This window comes from Labeo rohita, chromosome 11 (assembly GCF_022985175.1).
Source record: "Labeo rohita strain BAU-BD-2019 chromosome 11, IGBB_LRoh.1.0, whole genome shotgun sequence".
Classification (NCBI taxonomy): domain Eukaryota; kingdom Metazoa; phylum Chordata; class Actinopteri; order Cypriniformes; family Cyprinidae; genus Labeo; species Labeo rohita.
The window spans coordinates 13,639,292-13,659,570 of NC_066879.1; positions in this window are offsets into that span (position 1 = coordinate 13,639,292).

The window sequence follows — 20,279 nt, forward strand, 5'->3', positions numbered from 1 at the left end:
TTAAATTATCAATATCTTGGAATAATTTAATTTTGCATTATGCAAATTTCATTTGGGAGATTTTATCTTAAATGTAACGATCATTGTTCTTGAATATTTTACTTTTGCATTGTGCAAATTACAGTTAGATGCATTTAAATAGTAGAATTTGATCGTGTTTAATTTCCATGAAGATGCCACTATGCCAAAAATTTTCCAGTTGATTTTAGGGTGAAATATGACCTGAACTGATGTTCTTAAATCGCTGTGAGATTCAACACTCAAACCTGCCGTTCTGCACAATCAAACACATGAACCAAGACGTTCCCCAAGTCTTTCTCTGGCTCTTCTTCTCTCTGTTCCGTCCAGCTGAAGGTCACGAGTGTCAGTAATGAGATGCTCTTTCATCTGTCACTCTGATGTCTGAAGACTCACTGGACTTTCACTCCAGACCTTCACAAGTTTCATTCTTTGTAGTCGTTACCTGCACATCATTCTGTCCTTTGGTTATCTACCGCTGCTTTTCTATCTTGCTGTGTGCTTTTAATGGATATATTGTTTTATAAGAGCTGACGTGAAATCCATGATTGACTTTTAGTACAGTTTACGACTGGGGAATTGTTCATTTTGGAGATCATCTCACTTCTGTGTCCCACCAGCAGGTGGAGGTAAAACAAAGCTGAAGCTCTTGAAGAATCAGATTCTGGATATGGAAAACTAGCACACTGCATTTACTGCATACTACATACTCAAGGTTCATGACTTTGCATTTGGATTACCAGATGAGGTTTTTAAAATAATTTCTAGGGATTTATAGAGAGAGTTTTATGTAATTGCACTGAAATAGTGTAGGGTTTAAAGTTAAGTAAACATCTTAATTCTCAAACATCTTCACATAGACATAACAGTCAATTTGCAAATGGTCAAAGCGTCCATTCGTCCTCTGAGATCATGGTGAAATGACAGAACGCTGTCTGAATCATGAATGACACGATGATAATTACTGATGTCTGGAGAGGTACATGTGTCCTGACACACCATCACTGTCCTGCGATCAGAAGAAGAGCATCATCATCATCTGCGATGGAGGACAGAGATGAGAGACGCAGTGAAGCTGAAAATAGCGGGATGGCGCCTGATTGTATTAGTCCGTGAGATCCGCCGCGCTGACAGAGCCCTTAACACGGAGAAATTGATTTACTGTAGACTTCATTCTGTGTGATTAATCATTGGAATATCACGAGGAGGATTCATATGTGGAGCTCAACGATTTTTGTGACACTAAAAGTCATTCAGGAATGAAGAATTGACCTGGTCACTTTAATCGTCAACAGTTGTCTATAAGTTATTAAACACAATTTTACAGGACAACATAAGTATTTTACAAGGTGGCGTTTTAAGTGAAAACGTACGGTTTTTAAAAGAAAATAAAAGTACGAATGAAGGCCACGCCTCTAAATAAACTGTCGCTCAAAACACCGCGGGGGAAAACAATCTAACGCTCGCCACTGACTTTGTATTGCGGGAAGCTGCCTCCTTGTCATTTTTAAATGATAACAAAAAACAGAACAATGTCTGAAAGCTGCTATGTGACAAGGTGTACAGTAAACAAGCTAAAAACTACGTTTTTATAAGCTGTCGAACCCAAAAAAGAGCGTTTAAGGACACGGATAGTTGTAGATATCCGGGTATTTCACGTTGAGCCATTCAGTTGGATAATTTCTCCAGCAAAAGAGAGGTAAGGAAAAAGAAGCACTGAAATAGACCTACAAAATTAAGTTTCTCAATACATCTCCTCTTCTCAGGTTTACATAAGGTGGTGAAATAATCCTTTGAAATTGTTAAAAATAATGATTGTTTCCTGTCACCATTTAGTTTCCCTCCAGTGGGTGTAGTTCGTAGCGTAATATGACAGGTTGAGCTCTACTTTTGTCCTTAAACGCTCGTTTTTTGGGGTCCACTGCCCCACCCGCTTCCGGTGGGCGTGGTTTTCAGATTATGACGCATGTCGCTCTGTCTCTTTAGTTACGAAGTGAGGTCAGATTGTGTAGATTTATCAGTGCATGTCATTTTATTGTGAGGAAATGCAGCTGAAACACTAATATTTATATAGATCAGTGATCCAAAACAACTTTTCTTTTCAGCTGACGTCATCAATGCCTCTTATTTTTCAGCCACCTTCACATCTAGAAGCCATCTGACCAATTCCTATGGATAAAACCAAGTTCCACATTTATTTTTATTACTAAATTCCAGTTTTTCTCAGAAATGCATCATTAAAGTAAATTGTTTGAAAAGTGTTTGTTTTAAGTTTTGTTTTACTATAGATTTAGTAACATAAACTGTTTTTTAAGTTTTAAATTCTTCTGTACAAAAATGTATTTGAGTTTCTACAGCTTGTCTAGTTAAATGAACTTTTGTTTATGTGTGACTGAGGATTTTTCTCTGTGCTAACAGTCTTTCATTGGCATTAGCTGGGTACAGATAAAAAAACGACTGCTAACAGGGAACGTTCTTAGAACGTCCTGACAAGATTCTAAAAGTTAGCAAACGTTCTTCCAGTAACATTAACAGAACGTTCCTTCAGGTTTTTAAAATGATACAACAAAAATGTTACTTTTCCGGAACATTTTTTCAATGTTACTTTCAGAACATCCAAAAGTATGAGATTCCCATAAAGTTTGCAAAAAATGGAACGTTATACATTGAAAACTGGACATTTTTAAAGTTCAGATTCAAAAATAACGTTTTCGACTTATTTTTGTTAGCTGGAACAAGGAGGAAGGAGAGTAAACGATTGCTTTAATGCTCATCTGAGATTTTAATATTTCCAGGTTGCGTCCTAAATCCTTGTTTGCGATTCCCCGTACACCTGTAATTGTTTATTTGGCGCCGCGAGTCCCGGCGCAGGTATAAGCCCGAGCGACGCGCGCTCATTAGCGGCCGCTTCTCTCCGCGGTGGCCGCGTCTCATCTCCGCCGCGCCACCGCACGCTTTTTCCTCATCAACATTCACCCAGCCAGAGAAAATTAATTCTATTAAAGGGCTCAATTCCCTCCGCCAGACCTCACTGTTTAAACATCTTTTTAGTGTATGATTAGAGCATATTTCCCAAACCTGGCTGGGAGTGGCGGCTGGGTCGGGGAGGTCGAGCGAATGAAAGAGGACGACTTCATTGTGCGATGACTGGACCATAAATCATCGGCCGTTTTCTATAAATCACAGCAGATGGCAGGGAGCGAGCGCGGGCTCGTGGGAGTCCGCCGGCCCCGGTGCACGCAGGGAAGCGCGGACTGCAGCAGACGCTGGCAGCCGAGCGGGTCATCGCGGAAGGAACGGGCCGCGGTGATGAGATGCAGACCTGGAGGTCCGAGAGACCCACCTCTCCATACTGGCCCGCGTTTAACACGTCTAATCGGCCTGATTAATATGTATGCGCGCCTCGGCTCCCCCGGCCCATGTGAGGCCTGTCAGGCTGACATTAGATGTCTCGTGTTCAGGGATTCCGGGAGGTGAATTGGCCGTTCTGTCATCCATTCTGATTATGAAGATGTAATTGAGCACACTATGAAATTTAATGCGGTCGCATTGCAGCAGTGCTGCTGGAGGAAGACGGACTCCAATCAGCCCAATGTCATTATCTCAACACAACCAGACTTTCGCAGCGCAATGATAAGGCCAGAAACATTATTACTGCGGTCTGACACATCTCGCGTGGAATACATAGGTTTTCAAAACTGTATTCGAACAACAATTCACATTTTGCATTTTTAAAAGTTACAAAATGTTTTAAAGTAGTGTTTATAGAACGTTCTTATAACTTTTATTAATATTTACTATTCATATTTGTTTCCTTTGGATTGTTTGACTACTCGAAAGAGAATAAATATAAATTAATTCATTTGTGTTTCCTGCTAGCTAAATTTCACATACCCTACAGAAACAAAAATCTCTGAACCTCTTTTTTATTTATTCAAAGACAAGTACATGAAACTATCCAACGTTCTATTAATTCTAAAGCAGTCAAAACTAAACCTCTATATTCATCCTATATTATCTCTTAAGGTGTAAGTTTATTACTTTTTTGTTAACCTTGCAACACATTTCTTATGAAATTTAACCATGGTTTTACTACCAAATTAAACAAACAAAAAATACAAAAGACAAAACCATATAGTTAAATAATGGTAACCACAATTTAACCATGGTTTTGCGATTATATTTGTAGTAAAACTGTGGTTACACACACACACTAAAAATAAAATCTTAAGGGATTTCTTTGTTTTATTTTTGTAACTGTAACCTTAAAAAGATTTGCGAACTCGCTCCGAAGTTCTGAGCTAAATCAAATGATTCATGATCTGTGCTCTGTAGTCCCGATCTGAATAATGATTCACGAATCATTGTTCCAGATCAGAACTTCGGAGCTTGGATCGCAAATCATTCAATTCGCAAAATGATTCTCGAACCCACTCCGAAGTCCTGATCTGAATCAAATCGGAACTTCGAAGCGAATTTGATCTGAATCAAATGTTTCGCAATCTGCGCTCTGAAGTTCCAATCTGAATAAAAAGATTCACGAACACGCTCTGAAGTTCCGATCTGAATCAATCATCTGATCTCATCACAATATGCGAAGTTCTGATCTGATTCAAATGATTTGCAAACCCCCTCCAAAGTTCTGATCTAAATCGGAAAATAATTCGCAAAATCGCGTCTAAATTCTGAGCCAAATCAAATAATTTGTGATCTACGCTCCGTAGTGCCGATCTGAATAATGATTTGCGAACCATCATTACAGATCAGAACTTCGAAGCGAATTTGATCTGAATCAAATGTTTCGCAATCCTCGCTCTGAAGTTCCAATCTGAATAAAAAGATTCGTGAACACGCTCTGAAGTTCCGATCTGAATCAATTCACAATATGCAAAGTTCTGATCTGATTCAAATGATTTGCAAACCCCCTCCAAAGTTCTGATCTAAATCTGAAAATAATTTGTGATCTCGCTCCTAAATTATGAGCCAAATCAAATGATTCATGATCCGCGCTCCGTAGTGCCGATCTGAATAATGATTTGCGAGCCATCATTCCAGATCGGAACTTCGAAGCGAATTTGATCTGAATCAAATGTTTCACGATCCGCGCTCTGAAGATCAAATCTTAATAAAAGATTTGCGAACACGCTCCGAAGTTCCAATCTGAATCAAATAATTCGCCATATGCGAAGTTCTGATAAAATTAAAATGATTTGCGAACCCGCTCCGAAGTCCTGATCTGAATCAAATCATTCACATTCCGCTCTCTGTTGTTCCGATCTGAATAATGATTCGAAAACCATCATTTCTGATCAGGACTTCAGAGCGTGGATCTCATTTCCGATCTGAATCAAATGATTCGTGATACACGATCCGATTGGAGAGCTTCGAAACAGTGAATCATTTTGCGATGCAATGGTTTACTGATTCGGAGTTTCGAAAAGCTCCGCTTTCACCCATTAGTAAACATGCTTTTTAAAATCATTATAAGCGATATCTAAATTCATGACAGGGTTTTTCGTTCTGGTTTATTTATTAATTCATTTATTTGCTGGTGAATCGCTAGAACTGAATGATTGAAGTCACGTGTTTGAATGAATTGGAGCGGCTCCAGTGTAAATGACTCACTCAATTGATTCGGTTTGTCTGTTCCTGTTTTCGCGTCTTCAGCCATGTTTACACGACACTGTCAGTACTACTACTGGCTTAGCTCGCTAGTTTTATGACATTAACTGAAATAAGCGAAAAAAGAATGATGTTTAGAAGTAAAATATCCATTTTTCTATTCCAACACTGGTGAAAAAACAGCATATGCTGGTAGTTATGTTTTGATGCTGGGATGCTGGTTAGGTAGGTTTTGATGCTGGTTTATGCTGGTCCTTAGCTGGTTTATGCTGGTCCTTAGCTGGTTTAAGATGGTCCTTTGCTGGTTCATGCTGGTCCTTAGCTGGTTTAAGCTGGTTCTTTGCTGGTTTATGCTGGTCCTTAGCTGGTTTATGCTGGTCCTTTGCTGGTTCATGCTAGTCCTTAGCTGGTTTAAGCTGGTCCTTTGCTGGTTTATGCTGGTCCTTAGCTGGTTTAAGCTGGTCCTTTGCTGGTTTAAGCTGGTCCTTTGCTGGTTTATGCTGGTCCTTAGCTGGTTTATGCTGGTCCTTTGCTGGTTCATGCTAGTCCTTAGCTGGTTTAAGCTGGTCCTTTGCTGGTTTATGCTGGTCCTTAGCTGGTTTATGCTGGTCCTTTGCTGGTTCATGCTAGTCCTTTGCTGGTTCATGCTAGTCCTTAGCTGGTTTAAGCTGGTCCTTTGCTGGTTCATGCTAGTCCTTAGCTGGTTTAAGCTGGTCCTTTGCTGGTTTATGCTGGTCCTTAGCTGGTTTATGCTGGTCCTTTGCTGGTTCATGCTAGTCCTTTGCTGGTTCATGCTAGTCCTTAGCTGGTTTAAGATGGTCCTTTGCTGGTTTATGCTGGTCCTTTGCTGGTTCATGCTAGTCCTTAGCTGGTTTAAGCTGGTCCTTTGCTGGTTTGCTAGCTGGTCCTTAGCTGGTTTATGCTGGTCCTTTGCTGGTTCATGCTAGTCCTTAGCTGGTTTAAGATGGTCCTTAGCTGGTTTATGCTGGTCCTTTGCTGGTTCATGCTGGTCCTTGACCAGCAACATGACCAGCAAAAACCAGCAAAGGACCAGCTTAAACCAGCATCAAAACCTACCTAACCAGCATCCCAGCATCAAAACATAACTACCAGCATATGCTGGTTTTTTCACCAGTCAACATCCAACACAAATGTACGAACAGGTGTGGTAACCGGTTTACTGCTAACTAGTGAAACACTCCATTAATATGACGAGCTGCAGCTCAAACATACATGTTAGATGGAAACATTGTGCATTATGATGGAGTTTGTAGCTTAATTCACTATATTTGAAATAGTTTGAGCACTGCAGTTTAGTTGTTGACAGTTCAACTGGAAATCAGTTGAAGGCATTTAAGTCAATGTTACATTTATCAGTATATATTGTAATAAATATTTGATTGTATTAGTCTTTATAAAGTGATAGTCAATGTAAAAAGAGCAAATGGGAGAAGCAGATGAACATAAAATAGCATAAGAACATCTCAGGTAATATCAACGGTATCTATTTCAGATGTGGCCAAAATTACAACAGATACACATATATTTAATTGTTTGCTCAAAATTATTGCTAGGGACGATTTAGTAGTGGCTGGGTATTGGTAGGGTGTCATAGCATCTCTAGTAAATTCTACACCCTTGAGTTTAATCATTAAAAATGTATTTTGAGCTAATGAATTTAGCGAAGATACAAGCACCAACAGTAGTTTGTTGTATCAGGATCATTTATGACACGGTATAGTTTTAGTACACACTTGTATAGTATAGTATATACTTAGACAATAAAGTGTTTTAAACTCATGCTTGCTTTGCATTTGAAAAAATATGTATTTTCCCATTACAAGCAAAGTACATTAAGTGCAAAGAAAGTAAAGTGAACTGACATTTAGTCAAAGTCGTTATGAACTTGAAATGAGAAGATTATTTGGTGCATATTATTCTAAAAATAAATAAATAAAAAATAAACTAAAAACACATTTTCACTGAGAAATACATGAATTACAAAAGTTAATTTTATTCTTGTGTGTGTGTGTGTGTTTTATTTTGAAACATCTCAAATGAAATCAATTTTATAAAACCCTGAAGCTTTTGTTTTGTAATTTTTCAATGGAAAAGATGAATTTCAGATGTGGGACTTTCCAGTGAAAGTGTTGATTTGTGGTTTTTCCTCTTTTCTTTTGTGTCCTTTCATTAACAAGACTCTGGTTTTGTTTTCTCTCCTCATCTTTGAAGTGTAACCTGCATGTTGACCTTGATTTTACAGTGAACTCACTAAATAAAGCGTCTCTTTCTCACACATGCGGACACCTTTATGGTTCTGCTGTTTACTGCGCGTCTGGATTATTTAAATAGCTGCTGAATTACACCTGAGGCCTGCGTTTATACGTCCGTTTAAGTACAGACACCACCGTGTTATGAAAATTTAACATTTTAAACTGATATTAAATGTCATTTACTAATAGAACAATTTATACATGGTGCATTTTTACCAATTCAAGTCCATTTTGTCTAACATCTGCATTCATGTTTTTAACAGATGCTCTTCTCTAAAGAAACTTTGATGGCAGAGGAAAAGATGTTACAAATGGGTGAGTTTTGCAAAAATTAAGTTGATTCAGCACATCCAAAATATTTACATTTATGTTTTAATGAATTTGCAAAGTCAAACTGCACATTTGGTTTTGTCCTCCACTAGGGGGCGTGTTATGCTGATAATTCACATGCTCTTATGTGTTTATGACTCAGACTTGTTGCATTCTTGTATTATTTCCTACATGCACTAATATTGTCCAACTGTAAGTAGGTTTACCGTAGTAAACTGGGACACTGCAGCATATTACAGACTTGGGGAGGAAGAAAATTTTTTTTTTTATTATCATCTTTAAAAGCTGCGTTTACATCTCAAGTTCATTTGACTGATTTGTGATATAATTAAACATAATAAAGCGCATAAATTGCAATATTTTATTAATTTAAAGTCAACTTTAGCTGATTTAAATGCAAAATAATGCTATATATGAATTAAGTATAATAAAATGTACAAAAGAATGACCAAAACATATATAATTACATTCAAAATCAATAAAAAAATAAAAAAAAAAAAAAAAAAAAAAAAATTATATATATATATATAATTTTTAATTTAATTTTTTTCACATTTAAACATTAGCTACATTATTACAATATATATTTATATATATATATATATATATAAATTAAGCAGTATGAAATCATGATGTATTTCATTTTAAGATATTCCATCCACATTTGCATTAGCCTAATTGCAGAATATTGTAAGACTGGAAATGTGTTTTATTGAAATACACTTTGAAATATATTTTGTGAACTAAATATTATTTATTATTTTAAATATTAATTGAAATTAATTAATTTAAGTATAAGTTATTTTAAATATTTAATTTATTTCTTAAATATTATTTAATTATTTTATTAAATTTTAAAAATATATTTTCTAGAACCTCAGCATTTACAACATACATTTAGCATATATTTAAGATAGATTTTGACCAATATATATATATATATATTTATTTATTTTTTGATTGTTTATGTGCATTTTACAATAACTTCAAGTGCAGGTCATGCAAACATAATTTAGAGAACTATAGGTATTAAAAATGATCTAATCAGTGCTTATACGCATAAACAGAAAATAACTGAGTGAATATGGTTTGAGACGCGTGTGATTGTTGGTAAAGGATTGCTTCCTCTGCGCTGCTGGATTTATGACGGTGTCCGGGCTCCAGGCCCTCGGCCCCTCTGATCTGCTTCAGCTCAGGTGACCTTTGACCCCCAAGTCCGCTGGGGACACACGCTCCGCCCTGATTGGCCGAGAGCGAGTTTTGGAGCGTTCGCCGTCAATCGCTCTCTGTATTTACCGGCGACTGGGCTGCGGCCAGATCTCACATCTGTTTGAAATTGCCACCTCTGCTAATTACGCGTGATTTCTTTTGTTTGTTATTGTTTGTTTTGTGATCCATAAACAGGGTTTAATGGTCAGAGCCTGGACCGTATCACCGGGGGGCTGCTGGTGCTCCCTTTCATGTCTCACAGTAAATGATCTGTGTTTTGTATGAAAAGACAGAAATAAACAATGTTCAGATTAGCATGGATTAACTCCTTCAGTGCAGACGTGAAACACGTTTCCTATCAGCTTTGAGGAGATTTAATGGCTTTAATACATGAGTGTATGTTTGGACAGTTTGGTTTATTACAACAATATTTGTAATCTAATTATAAATACAATATTAGTTTCTGTCATGTTTTAAATCGCAAAATTAATGTACTTGGTTTCCCTTAAATAACAGTGCTATTTACTATAATAGTTTTTCATTAATAATTTGAATCAGGTTTTATTTTTAAATTTTAATTTTACTTACAGTTTTAGTAATTTTGTTGTGTGTGTTTTGGCATTTTTTATTATTTTGTTTATATATATAATTTTTATTTATTTTTATTTCAGTTTTCAAATTAAAATGAGAAAATTTTGAATAAATATTTGTTATTTTATTACATTTTTATTTTATTATTTCAATTAACATTCAATTAATGTTTTTTTTTTATTATTTGAGTTTGTTTTAGTTAACTATAATAACTAAAATTAAATGACCAGTTGCTCTTTTATTTGAACATAACCACCAAATATTTTTTTATTGAATAAATAAACTTAATGAATATTTCATTAATTAACCAACAATCAAAATTAAATTATATATTATTGTCCATCTCTTTATATAAAGTTTATACATTTAACTACAATAATTTGACTACAATAATCAGAAATGAAATCAAATATATTTATTTTTTGTTTTTATTTATTTTATTGAGTTTTTATTGAGGACAATGCAAATACAATTAAATTAATGCACAGCATTAATCACTCATTAAAAGCAAATATTTATTTTTTGCTTTTATTTATATATTTTTATTTTTTAAATATTTTATTTTCTTTTTTAAAAAGTATTATTAAAATACATTTTGAAATATATTTATTCATCTTTAGTGAACTTTGTGACTGGTAAATACAACATGAAGATATTAAGATATAATAAATATTATTTTATAAATATTACATTAAGATTGTTTATATAGTTTTAAAAAAAAATTTTTTTTCGTGAAAATGAGAAAGTTTGTCTTGATAACTAGCTGAATTTTATTAAACATTTTACTTAGTTTCTGTTAACATTTTTTTCATTTAACATTAAAAATATTTTTTATGTTTTTTTTTTTTATTTTAGTTTCAGTTTAATGAACCATAATAACCACCAAATCATTTTTTTAATTTAATTTTATTACTAAAAATAAATGTAACAAATGTATTTGTATTTTTTTAATAATTTGAACTTTTACAAAAATATATTATTTAAATATATTTTTATTCATATTTATATTTTTTTATTTTTTAAATATTTTATTTTCTTTTTTAAAAAGTATTATTAAAATACATTTTGAAATATATTTATTCATTTTTAGTGAACTTTGTGACTGCTAAATACAACATGAAAATATTAAGATATTATAAATTTTAACATCATATTTTTCTGTAAAGCTGCTTTGAAAGAATATGTACTGTAATATTTTTAAATATTTATTATTATTATTTGGGAATATGTTTCCTGAGCTTTGTGACTGCTAAATGCAACAGTAAGGCATGAAGACATTAAAATATTATAAATATTAACATCATATTTTACCATAAATCTGCTTTAAAACAATGTGCATTGTAAAAAACTTACAAATAAACTTGCCTAAAACCAAACCTGGCGGGTTCCTCTCTAGATAAAGTGTGCATTTCAGTGTCTTTAAGAAAGTTTCTCTCGTTTTCTAGTCAAACAGATGAGCAGAAGTGCAAAAGCAGAGCTCTCACATGCATCAATTCCTCTGGTAGATCACACTTTAAAGAGGAGCAGCCCCATTAGCCTCTTCTCTCTTTTCCCTTCCCTCTTTTTTCCTCCTCTCGTTCCTCGTTCTTGTCCAGCTGGCGGCTCACCAGGGCTTCTCCTTCCCCAGCGAGACCCTTCAAACACTTCGTTAAAAAAGGACAACTGAGGCAAATGTTTCAGCGTGAGTCCTTGGCTGCATAGTAAACTCAGTTCTGCTCGCGGACAGAAGAAAACGAGGCGCTCGTGAGACTCCGAACGCCGAATCCGTGTAGAACTACATCTGAACTTCACACCCAGTAGATGTGATCGTGTTGAATTATCTGCAACAGCGCTTCCTGCACATACTATCCATACTAGATACTGTACACTACTAGTATACAGTTTTAAGGTGCTTTAGTTTAATTGTACAAACCTCCACCGTGTCTTTTTGCTGTCAAATCTGATTTTTATCAAGTCAACGTAAGAATGAGTCATATTTCCAGATGAACATTCACTGGACTGAAGCAGCTTGGCTTTACTTGATTCTCCGTAAATCATTTTGTGGAAAAATCAGATCATCAGGATCTTTTGAGGAACGTTTATTTGTTCATCCCTCAATCATCACTGGATTGCATTACATTATATGTTTGCATCATTTCAATCTCAACTTACTAAGACATATTATTGGAGAAATAGAGAGTGAACGTTCTCACAGTGTTAAATGATGTTTTTAAAAAGTTAGATAAATGTTGGGACAAAACATTCTTAAAGTAATGTTGATGGAATTTTCTTGTAACTTTATTAATATTTCATACACATTCTTATAGCGTCGAGAAAACATTCTTAGAACAGCATTCTCTGAATGTCCTCATGATTTTAGTGCTCATAATGGTGAGAGAAAACATTTTTAGAATATTAAACAAACGTTCTAATAATGTTATCTTTTGGGTAAAAATAAAATTAGTAGAATGAAAACCTTTTTGTAATCTTTAACATTCTAATTATGATTAAACTGGATATTTTAACATTTTAAAATATGTTTTTATTTTTAAAATATTAAATGTTTTTTATGTAAAAAATAAACACTCAAATAACGTTACAGCTTGGGTGAATATGAAGTTAGTAGAATGTTTTTATGTTTAAATAACGTTCTAATTCCAGTAAAACTGGACATTGTAACATTCTTAGAATGTTGAAAGTAACTGTTCAAATTCCATTATAATTTGGGTGAAAATAACGTTTTTGTAACTTTTAAGTAACGTTGTAATCACAATAGGAAAACAATGTCAGTGTTTTAGAAACAATGTTGCAACAATGATTTTATAATCTAAATTTGTTACCTGGAAACTGGTGTTTAGACAGTTTTATGTAAGTATCTGAAAGATCTCACTGATTTACATTAAATGCCTCAAAATGTCATCACTTTTTGTCCATATAAATATCTGCTCAATATAAATAATTTTAATTCCAATAAAACTGGACATTGTAACATTCTTAGAATGTTAAAATACTTTTTTTTTTAAATACCATTATAATTTGGGTGAAAATAACATTTGTTGTAAGAAACGTTTTTGTAACTTTTAAGTAACGTTGTAATCACAACAAGAAAACAATGTCAGTTTTTTAGAAACAATGTTGCAACAATGTTTTTGTCTAAATTTGTTACCTGGAAACTGATATTTAGACAATTTTATGTAAGTATCTGAAAGATCTCATTGATTTACATTAAACGCATTAAACGCATTTCATCACTTTTTGTCCATATAAATATCAGCATCTGCACCAGATTTCATATTTGAGCTGTTTTTCCTCCAGATTCTAACTATATTCGACTATATGAGCCATAAAACCTGATGTATCAAATACGATACTTAAAAAAAACACATATGCAAGCTTTTTTGTTTAGATTTTCACTGAATAATAAACCATATAAAATGTTTTTTTTTTTCAGACTGTTATTTCATATCTCAAGCTTTACAGAAATTATATTTTACATCCATAATGTGATTTATTCCTAAGTGAGAAAAAGAGTAGCTCTTGGTTTTATCTATAAATGAATTAATTTGATGGTAAAAGTGTCTCTATATAACGTGCACTAATAATTACAAGAAAACTGGATATTTTAACATTCTTACAATGGTAAAAATAAACGTTCAAATAATGTTACAGCTTGGTTGAGTATAAAGTTAGCAAAATGTTGTAGGAAATAATTTTAATTCCAATAAAACATTGTACCATTCTTAGAATGTTAAAAATAAATGTTCAAATACCATTATAATTTGGGTGAAAATAACATTGTAAGAAACGTTTTTGTAACTTTTAAGTAACATTGTAATCACAACAATGTCAATGTTTTAGAAACAATGTTGCAACAATGTTTTAAATATCTCATTGATTTACATTATAAGTATTCAAATTTCATCACTTTTTGTCCATATAAAAAAATCATATTTTTGCTCCATTTGTGTCTCTGAATTGAACACAGATTGAGCTGTTTTTCTTCCATATTCTCACTATATCAGACTATATGAGCCATAAAACCTGATGTATGAAATATGATACTTAAAAAACACATGCAAACTTTTTTGTTTGGATTTTACTGAATAATAATACTGAAAAATAATAACTGACTTTTATTTAATATCTCAAGTTTTACAGGAATAATTTATATTCTCAAGCTATTTTACGTCCATAATGTGATTTATTCCTAAGTGAGAAAAAGAGAAGCTCTTGGTTTTATCTATAAATGAATTGATTTGATGGTAAAAGTGTCTCTATATGTGTATATAAATACAGTGATGTTGATTTCATGTTGACTGTAAGGACATTTAATGATTCTGAACAGGTTTGTTTGTGCATTAAAGCAAAACTCCACAAAAATCCTCGGTGTGTTCTGTGTTTTCTCAGAGCATGTCTCTTTCATCTCGCTCTGAGGAGTGAACGCTGCTCCTGTCATTGCCTTCTCTTGTTTATATTTCTGTTTCCGCTCTTTTTGCATGAGCCCTCGATGTGACGTATCGATTCTGGCTCGAGATGAATTTCGAGACGTTTGCACGCATGCAACTGGATTTCACAGATAGAGCCGCTTCGGTTATCTGTGTGGGATCCTATGAGGAGGGAAACGAGGAAGAGGAAGGTGTTAGAGGTCAAGGGCAGCAGCTGTGAAGGTGATACGGTTTCTCCCGCATCCGCATGCAGTCGCCTGTCAGGAAGCCCCCAAAACAGCGACATTAATGCAAATTATAGTTTGATAATTTAATAACTCGGCCGGCTTGATCTGTCCATTTTATTGTAATTATCATCAGCCAGGGGGTTGCGTTCCATCATGGTAAAATAAACATCATCTATCATCCTTGCTGATGATTAGCCCATGACAGGCCGGGGAAGCTGGTTTGCATAAATCAGGCCCGATGCCGTCTGCACGAGTCCGGCTCTATTTTTCACAGGCCCAGATTAGATGGCGTCCGCTGGGCTCGATATAAGGTCATTGCCGTGGCAATAATCAGAGCCGGATCACCAGTGTGTTACCGCCATATATCCAGCTAGTTAGTTAATAGAGTCTAAAGCACAGCATCTGCTGGTTGACTGCAGGCTGGATGTGTTTCAGTGGTGCGGGATGACGGGGAATATCTGTTTAAAGCTTTGGAAAATAACTTTCTTCCTTTTTCATTTTAGTGGAACTTCATAGTTCAACCAGAAATGAAAATTTTCTGACAATGCCCTCATCATGTTCATCACATTTGGATCCTCCAGTGGATCCTCTGCATTGAATGGGTGCCGTCAGAGAGTCCAAACAGCTGATCAAAACATCGCAATAGTCCACAAGTAATCCACACCACTCCAGTCCGTCAATTAACGTCTTGAGAAGTCAAAAGCTCTGTGTTTGTAAGAAACAAATCCATCAAGACGTTTTTTAACTATAATCCGAGTCTCCAATCACAGTCCTCCAGTGAAAAAAGTCCATCTCCTGTTGTCTCCCACATCAAAATCCAACCACATATTTGTTTAGAGCTGTTTTGGCTTGTAATCGGTGCTTGATATGTGCAAATTTCTCTCTTGATTCAGACCAGACCACTTTTTCACTAGAGGAAACATTATTATGGATAATGAACTCGTGTTCTAGCCAGGAAAGATGGTTTGAAGCTAAAAACATTTTAATGATGGATTTGTTTCAACAAACTCACAGCTTGTGCTGCTGAAATGCAGAAAAGAAAAAACTTTTAAAGATATGTATTGTAATTTAAATCTACAGACGCAAATAGATAAAGTGCAATAATAAAATCAGGAGAATGATATATGAACAAATCCCTCAGTAAAAACCTTCAGAATATAGATAGGAATAAGACTGTTAAGTTTGGTGTTTGTAAGTGCTGCTGAAGTGGAGAAAGAAAACTCACAACCTTTAGAGATACACATTTTCACCATGTTTTTAGGAATGAAATGTTATATAAATAATTGTGAATGATATGTGAATAAACACCACAGTAAAAACCTTAAGAATATAGACAAGAATAAAACTGCTAAGTTTGGTGTTTGTAAGTGTTATTAAAGTGGAGAAAAAGAAATTTGTTATAACAGCCTTTAAAGTCATGTATTGAAATTGAAATCTACAGACAAATAGATAAAATGCAGTGGTAAAATCATATAAATGATATATGAACAAACCCCTCAGTAAAAACCTCCAGAATATAGATAGGAATAAAACTGTAAATTTTGGTGTTTGTAAGTGCTGCTGAAGTGGAGAAAAAACTCACAACCTTTAAAGATCCACATTTTCACCATGTTTGTAGGAATAAAATATTCTAGAAATCAGTGTGAATGCTGTATGAACAAACCCCTCACTAAAAACCTTGAGAATATAGACAAGAATAAAAGTACTAAGTCTGGTGTTTGTAAGTATTACTTAAGTGGAAAAAAACAAATTCTGAAAACTACCTTTAAAACAGCCTTTAACATTATGTGTTGTAATTGAAATCTACAGATGCAAATAGTTAAAGTGCAGTGATTGAAATCCATCTGAATTATATATGAACAAAGCCTTCAGTGGAAAACTTCAGAATATAGAGAGGAATAAAACTGTAAATTTTGGTGTTTGGAAGTGCTGCTGGAGTGGAGAAACAACTCATTTTGAGAAAGTGGCCTTTAAAAATATGTACTGTAATTGAAATATATAAATGTAAGTAGATAAAGTGCAATAATAAAACCATGCAAATGATATATGACCAAACCCCACAGTAAAAACCTTCAGAATATAGAGAGGAATAAAACCGTAAATTTTGGTGTTTAAGTGCTGCTGAAGTGGAGAAAAAACTCACAACCTTTAAAGATACGCATTTTCACTATGTTTTTAGGATAAAATGTTATATAAATAATTGTGAATGATATATGAACAAACCCCTCAGTAAAAACCTTCAGAATATAGACAGTAATAAAACTGTAAGTTTTGGTGTTTGTAAGTGCTGCTGAAGTGGAGAAACAACTCGTTTTGAGAAAATGCCCTTTAAAGATATGTATTATAATTTAAATCTATAGACGTTAGAAGATAAAATGCAGTGGTAAAATCATATGAATGATATATGAACAAACCCCTCAGTAAAAAACTTCAGAATATAGATAGGAATAAAACTGCTAAGTCTGGTGTTTGTCAGTGCTTCTGAAGTGGAGAAAAAAACTCACAACCTTTAAAGATACGCATTTTCACCATGTTTTAGGAATAAAATGTTATATAACTTATTGTGAATAACATATGAACAAACCCCACAGTAAAAACCTTGAGAATATAGAGAGAAATAAAACTGTAAATTTTGGTGTTTGTAAGTGTTGCTAAAGTGGAGAAACAACTCATTTTGTGAAAATTACCTTAAAAGATAGATGCAAGTAGATAAAGTGCAATAATAGAACAATGCAAGTATTATGTGAACAAACCCCTCAGTAAAAACCTTAAGAACATAGAATAAAACTGCCAAGTTTGGTGTTTGTAGGTATAAGTGGAGAACAAACTCATTTTGAAAACTGCTTTTAAAACAGGCTTTAAAAGTTATGTGTTCTAATTGAAATCTACAGACATACATATTTAAAGTGCAGTGATAAAATGAGTCTGAATGATATATGAACAAACCCCTCAGTAAAAACCTTCGGAATATAGACAGGAATAAAACTGCTAAGTTTGGTGTTTGTAACTGCTGCTGAAGTGGAGAAAAAACTCACAACGTTTAAATATATGCATTTTCACCATGTTTTTAGAAATAAAATGTTAAATAAATCCTTGTGAATGATATATAAGCAAACCCTGCAGTAAAAACCTTGGGAATATAGACAAGAATAAAACTGCTAAGTTTGGTGTTTGTAAGTGTTATTAAAGTGGAGAAAAAATCATGTATTGTCATGTAAAGTCATGTATTGAAATAGAAATCTACAGACAAATTGTTAAAATGCAGTGATAAAATCAGTCTGAATGATATATGAACAAACCCCTTAGTAAAAACCTTCAGAATATAGACATGAATAAAACCACATTTTGGTGTAGGTAGAAAAAAACTCATTTTGAGAAAACGCCCTTTATAGATATGTATTGTAATTTAAATCTATAGACGTAAGTAGGAATAGTAAGTTGCAATAGTAAAACCATGCAAATCCTATATGAACAAACCCCTCAGTAAAAACCTTCAGAATGTAGATAGGAATAAAACTGCTAAGTTTAGTGTTTGTAAGTGCTGCTGAAGTCGGTCTGAAGATTGAAATGTATATTGTATATTTTTGATATTTCTGTCCACTGATGTAAAAGAAAGCATGTAATGGAAGCATTAGAAACTGATTAGTGCATAGAATGATGAATAAATAAATAAATAAATAAATAAATAAATAAATAAATAAAATCTTGGTAGCCACTCTTGCTAACTTTGAGGAAAACTTTACAATATATATTATATACGTATCAGCTGTCGTCTAAATGGTTTAATTGTGTAGATGATAGTAGAAAGTGAAGTTTTTCATGCAGTCAAACATGTTCGTTGTATGAAAGAGACGGCATGCGTGTTTGTTCAGGGTCTTTAGTGTTTGAACTCTTACATGAGGGAAGAGCTCTGAACCTGAAGCCTTTCTCTCTGTTACCACAACAGAAGACGCTCACACCGCCAGTCTTTGTGAAGATGTAAGCTGCATTATTTATGTTCAAACCGCCGTTACGTTGCTGACCCGTGTGGCATTGAGATGAAAGCGCGGTGGCCGCTGTGTTTTGGGTTTGGTGGGGTGAGTTTGGGCTCTGGAGGCCTCCGGCTGTTTGCCTTGTCAGGGTAAGAGGGTTTGTCCCGGGACATTGTTTTTTCCGTTAGTTTAACTCATTTTCATCAAGCAAGAATAAAACTCAAGCTCTTTTAGTTCAAAACTCTTTTATTCCAGGTTATGTCTTTTAGTAGTACATTTTACAAGAAAATACTGTTTCAGTGTTTCTACTTAAAAATGTCACATTTAATTCAGTGTGTTACTTGCCATTTCTTCATATTTTTTTGTGAAATTTGTGCATCTGTTTCCTTCAGTGCACATAAGAGATAATATAAATGTTTTTTTTATATATATATTTTAGTTATTTTTTGAAATTTGAATATTATTTAAAATTGAATGTTATTATAAAAATATAAATATATATGTATATAAAAATATTATTAATTACAATAATTTATTTTTAGAATATTTTTTAAATAATCAATTTCTTGACACATTATTTGATCAGATTGCGAAATATTAAAGCATTTATAAACCAAATTGGATTAAAACATGCACAATAAGCATTTTTAAGAAAGTACTGGACAACAACTGTTTAAAATATTGTGTTTTTTTTACATTCAATTATTTACTTAAATATTGCAGGAAGAGTGTTGTTTTGTATTATTACAGTTATTACATTTTGAATTCAGTTTTTTTTTAGTAATTTTGTTGTGTTTTTGTGATTTTTATATATGTCTATATAGTTTTTTTCTATATATATGTCTATATAGTTTTTATTATTAATTTTTGTTTTAGTTTTAGTTATTTTAGTACTTAAATCATCTTAAACTAAACAGAAATTAAAAAGTAAGTTCACATTTTTTTAATGTTTTGTTTTATTTTATTTTATTTAGATTAACATTTATTTCATTTCCAACAACATTTTTAATGGTTTTAGTTTTAATTATTATTTTTAATTATTTTGTTAATTAATTATTATTATTAATTATTATTTTGATATTTTAAATGTTGTAGGCAGCAGTTATTTTGATATCATTATAGTTATTGTAGTTTGTATTAACATTTTGAAATTTTTTTTTATATCTTTCTTTTAACTTTAATCACTTTTAATCATTTTTAAGCAACTTTGTTGTGATTTAAAAATATATATATATATATATATATTTTAAGATTATTATTTTTAATATTATTATATATTATTATATAGTGTTTAACAGTAGTGTTCAGTATGCAGTACACATTATTTTTATTTATTTATTTATTTTTTTAATATTTATTATTTTTATATAATATAGTGTTTAAAAGTAGTGTGCAGTACACATTATTTTAACACTTTTAAAATTTTTTGAAAATGCATTATTTTTTATATTACATATTGTTTAACTGTAGTGTGCAGTATGCAGTACACATTATTTATTTATTTTTTAATATTTTGTATTTTTTATATTATATAATGTTTTACAGGAGAGTGCAGTATGCACTACACATTCTTTTTATATATTTAATTTTTTAAATATTTATTATTATTTTTAT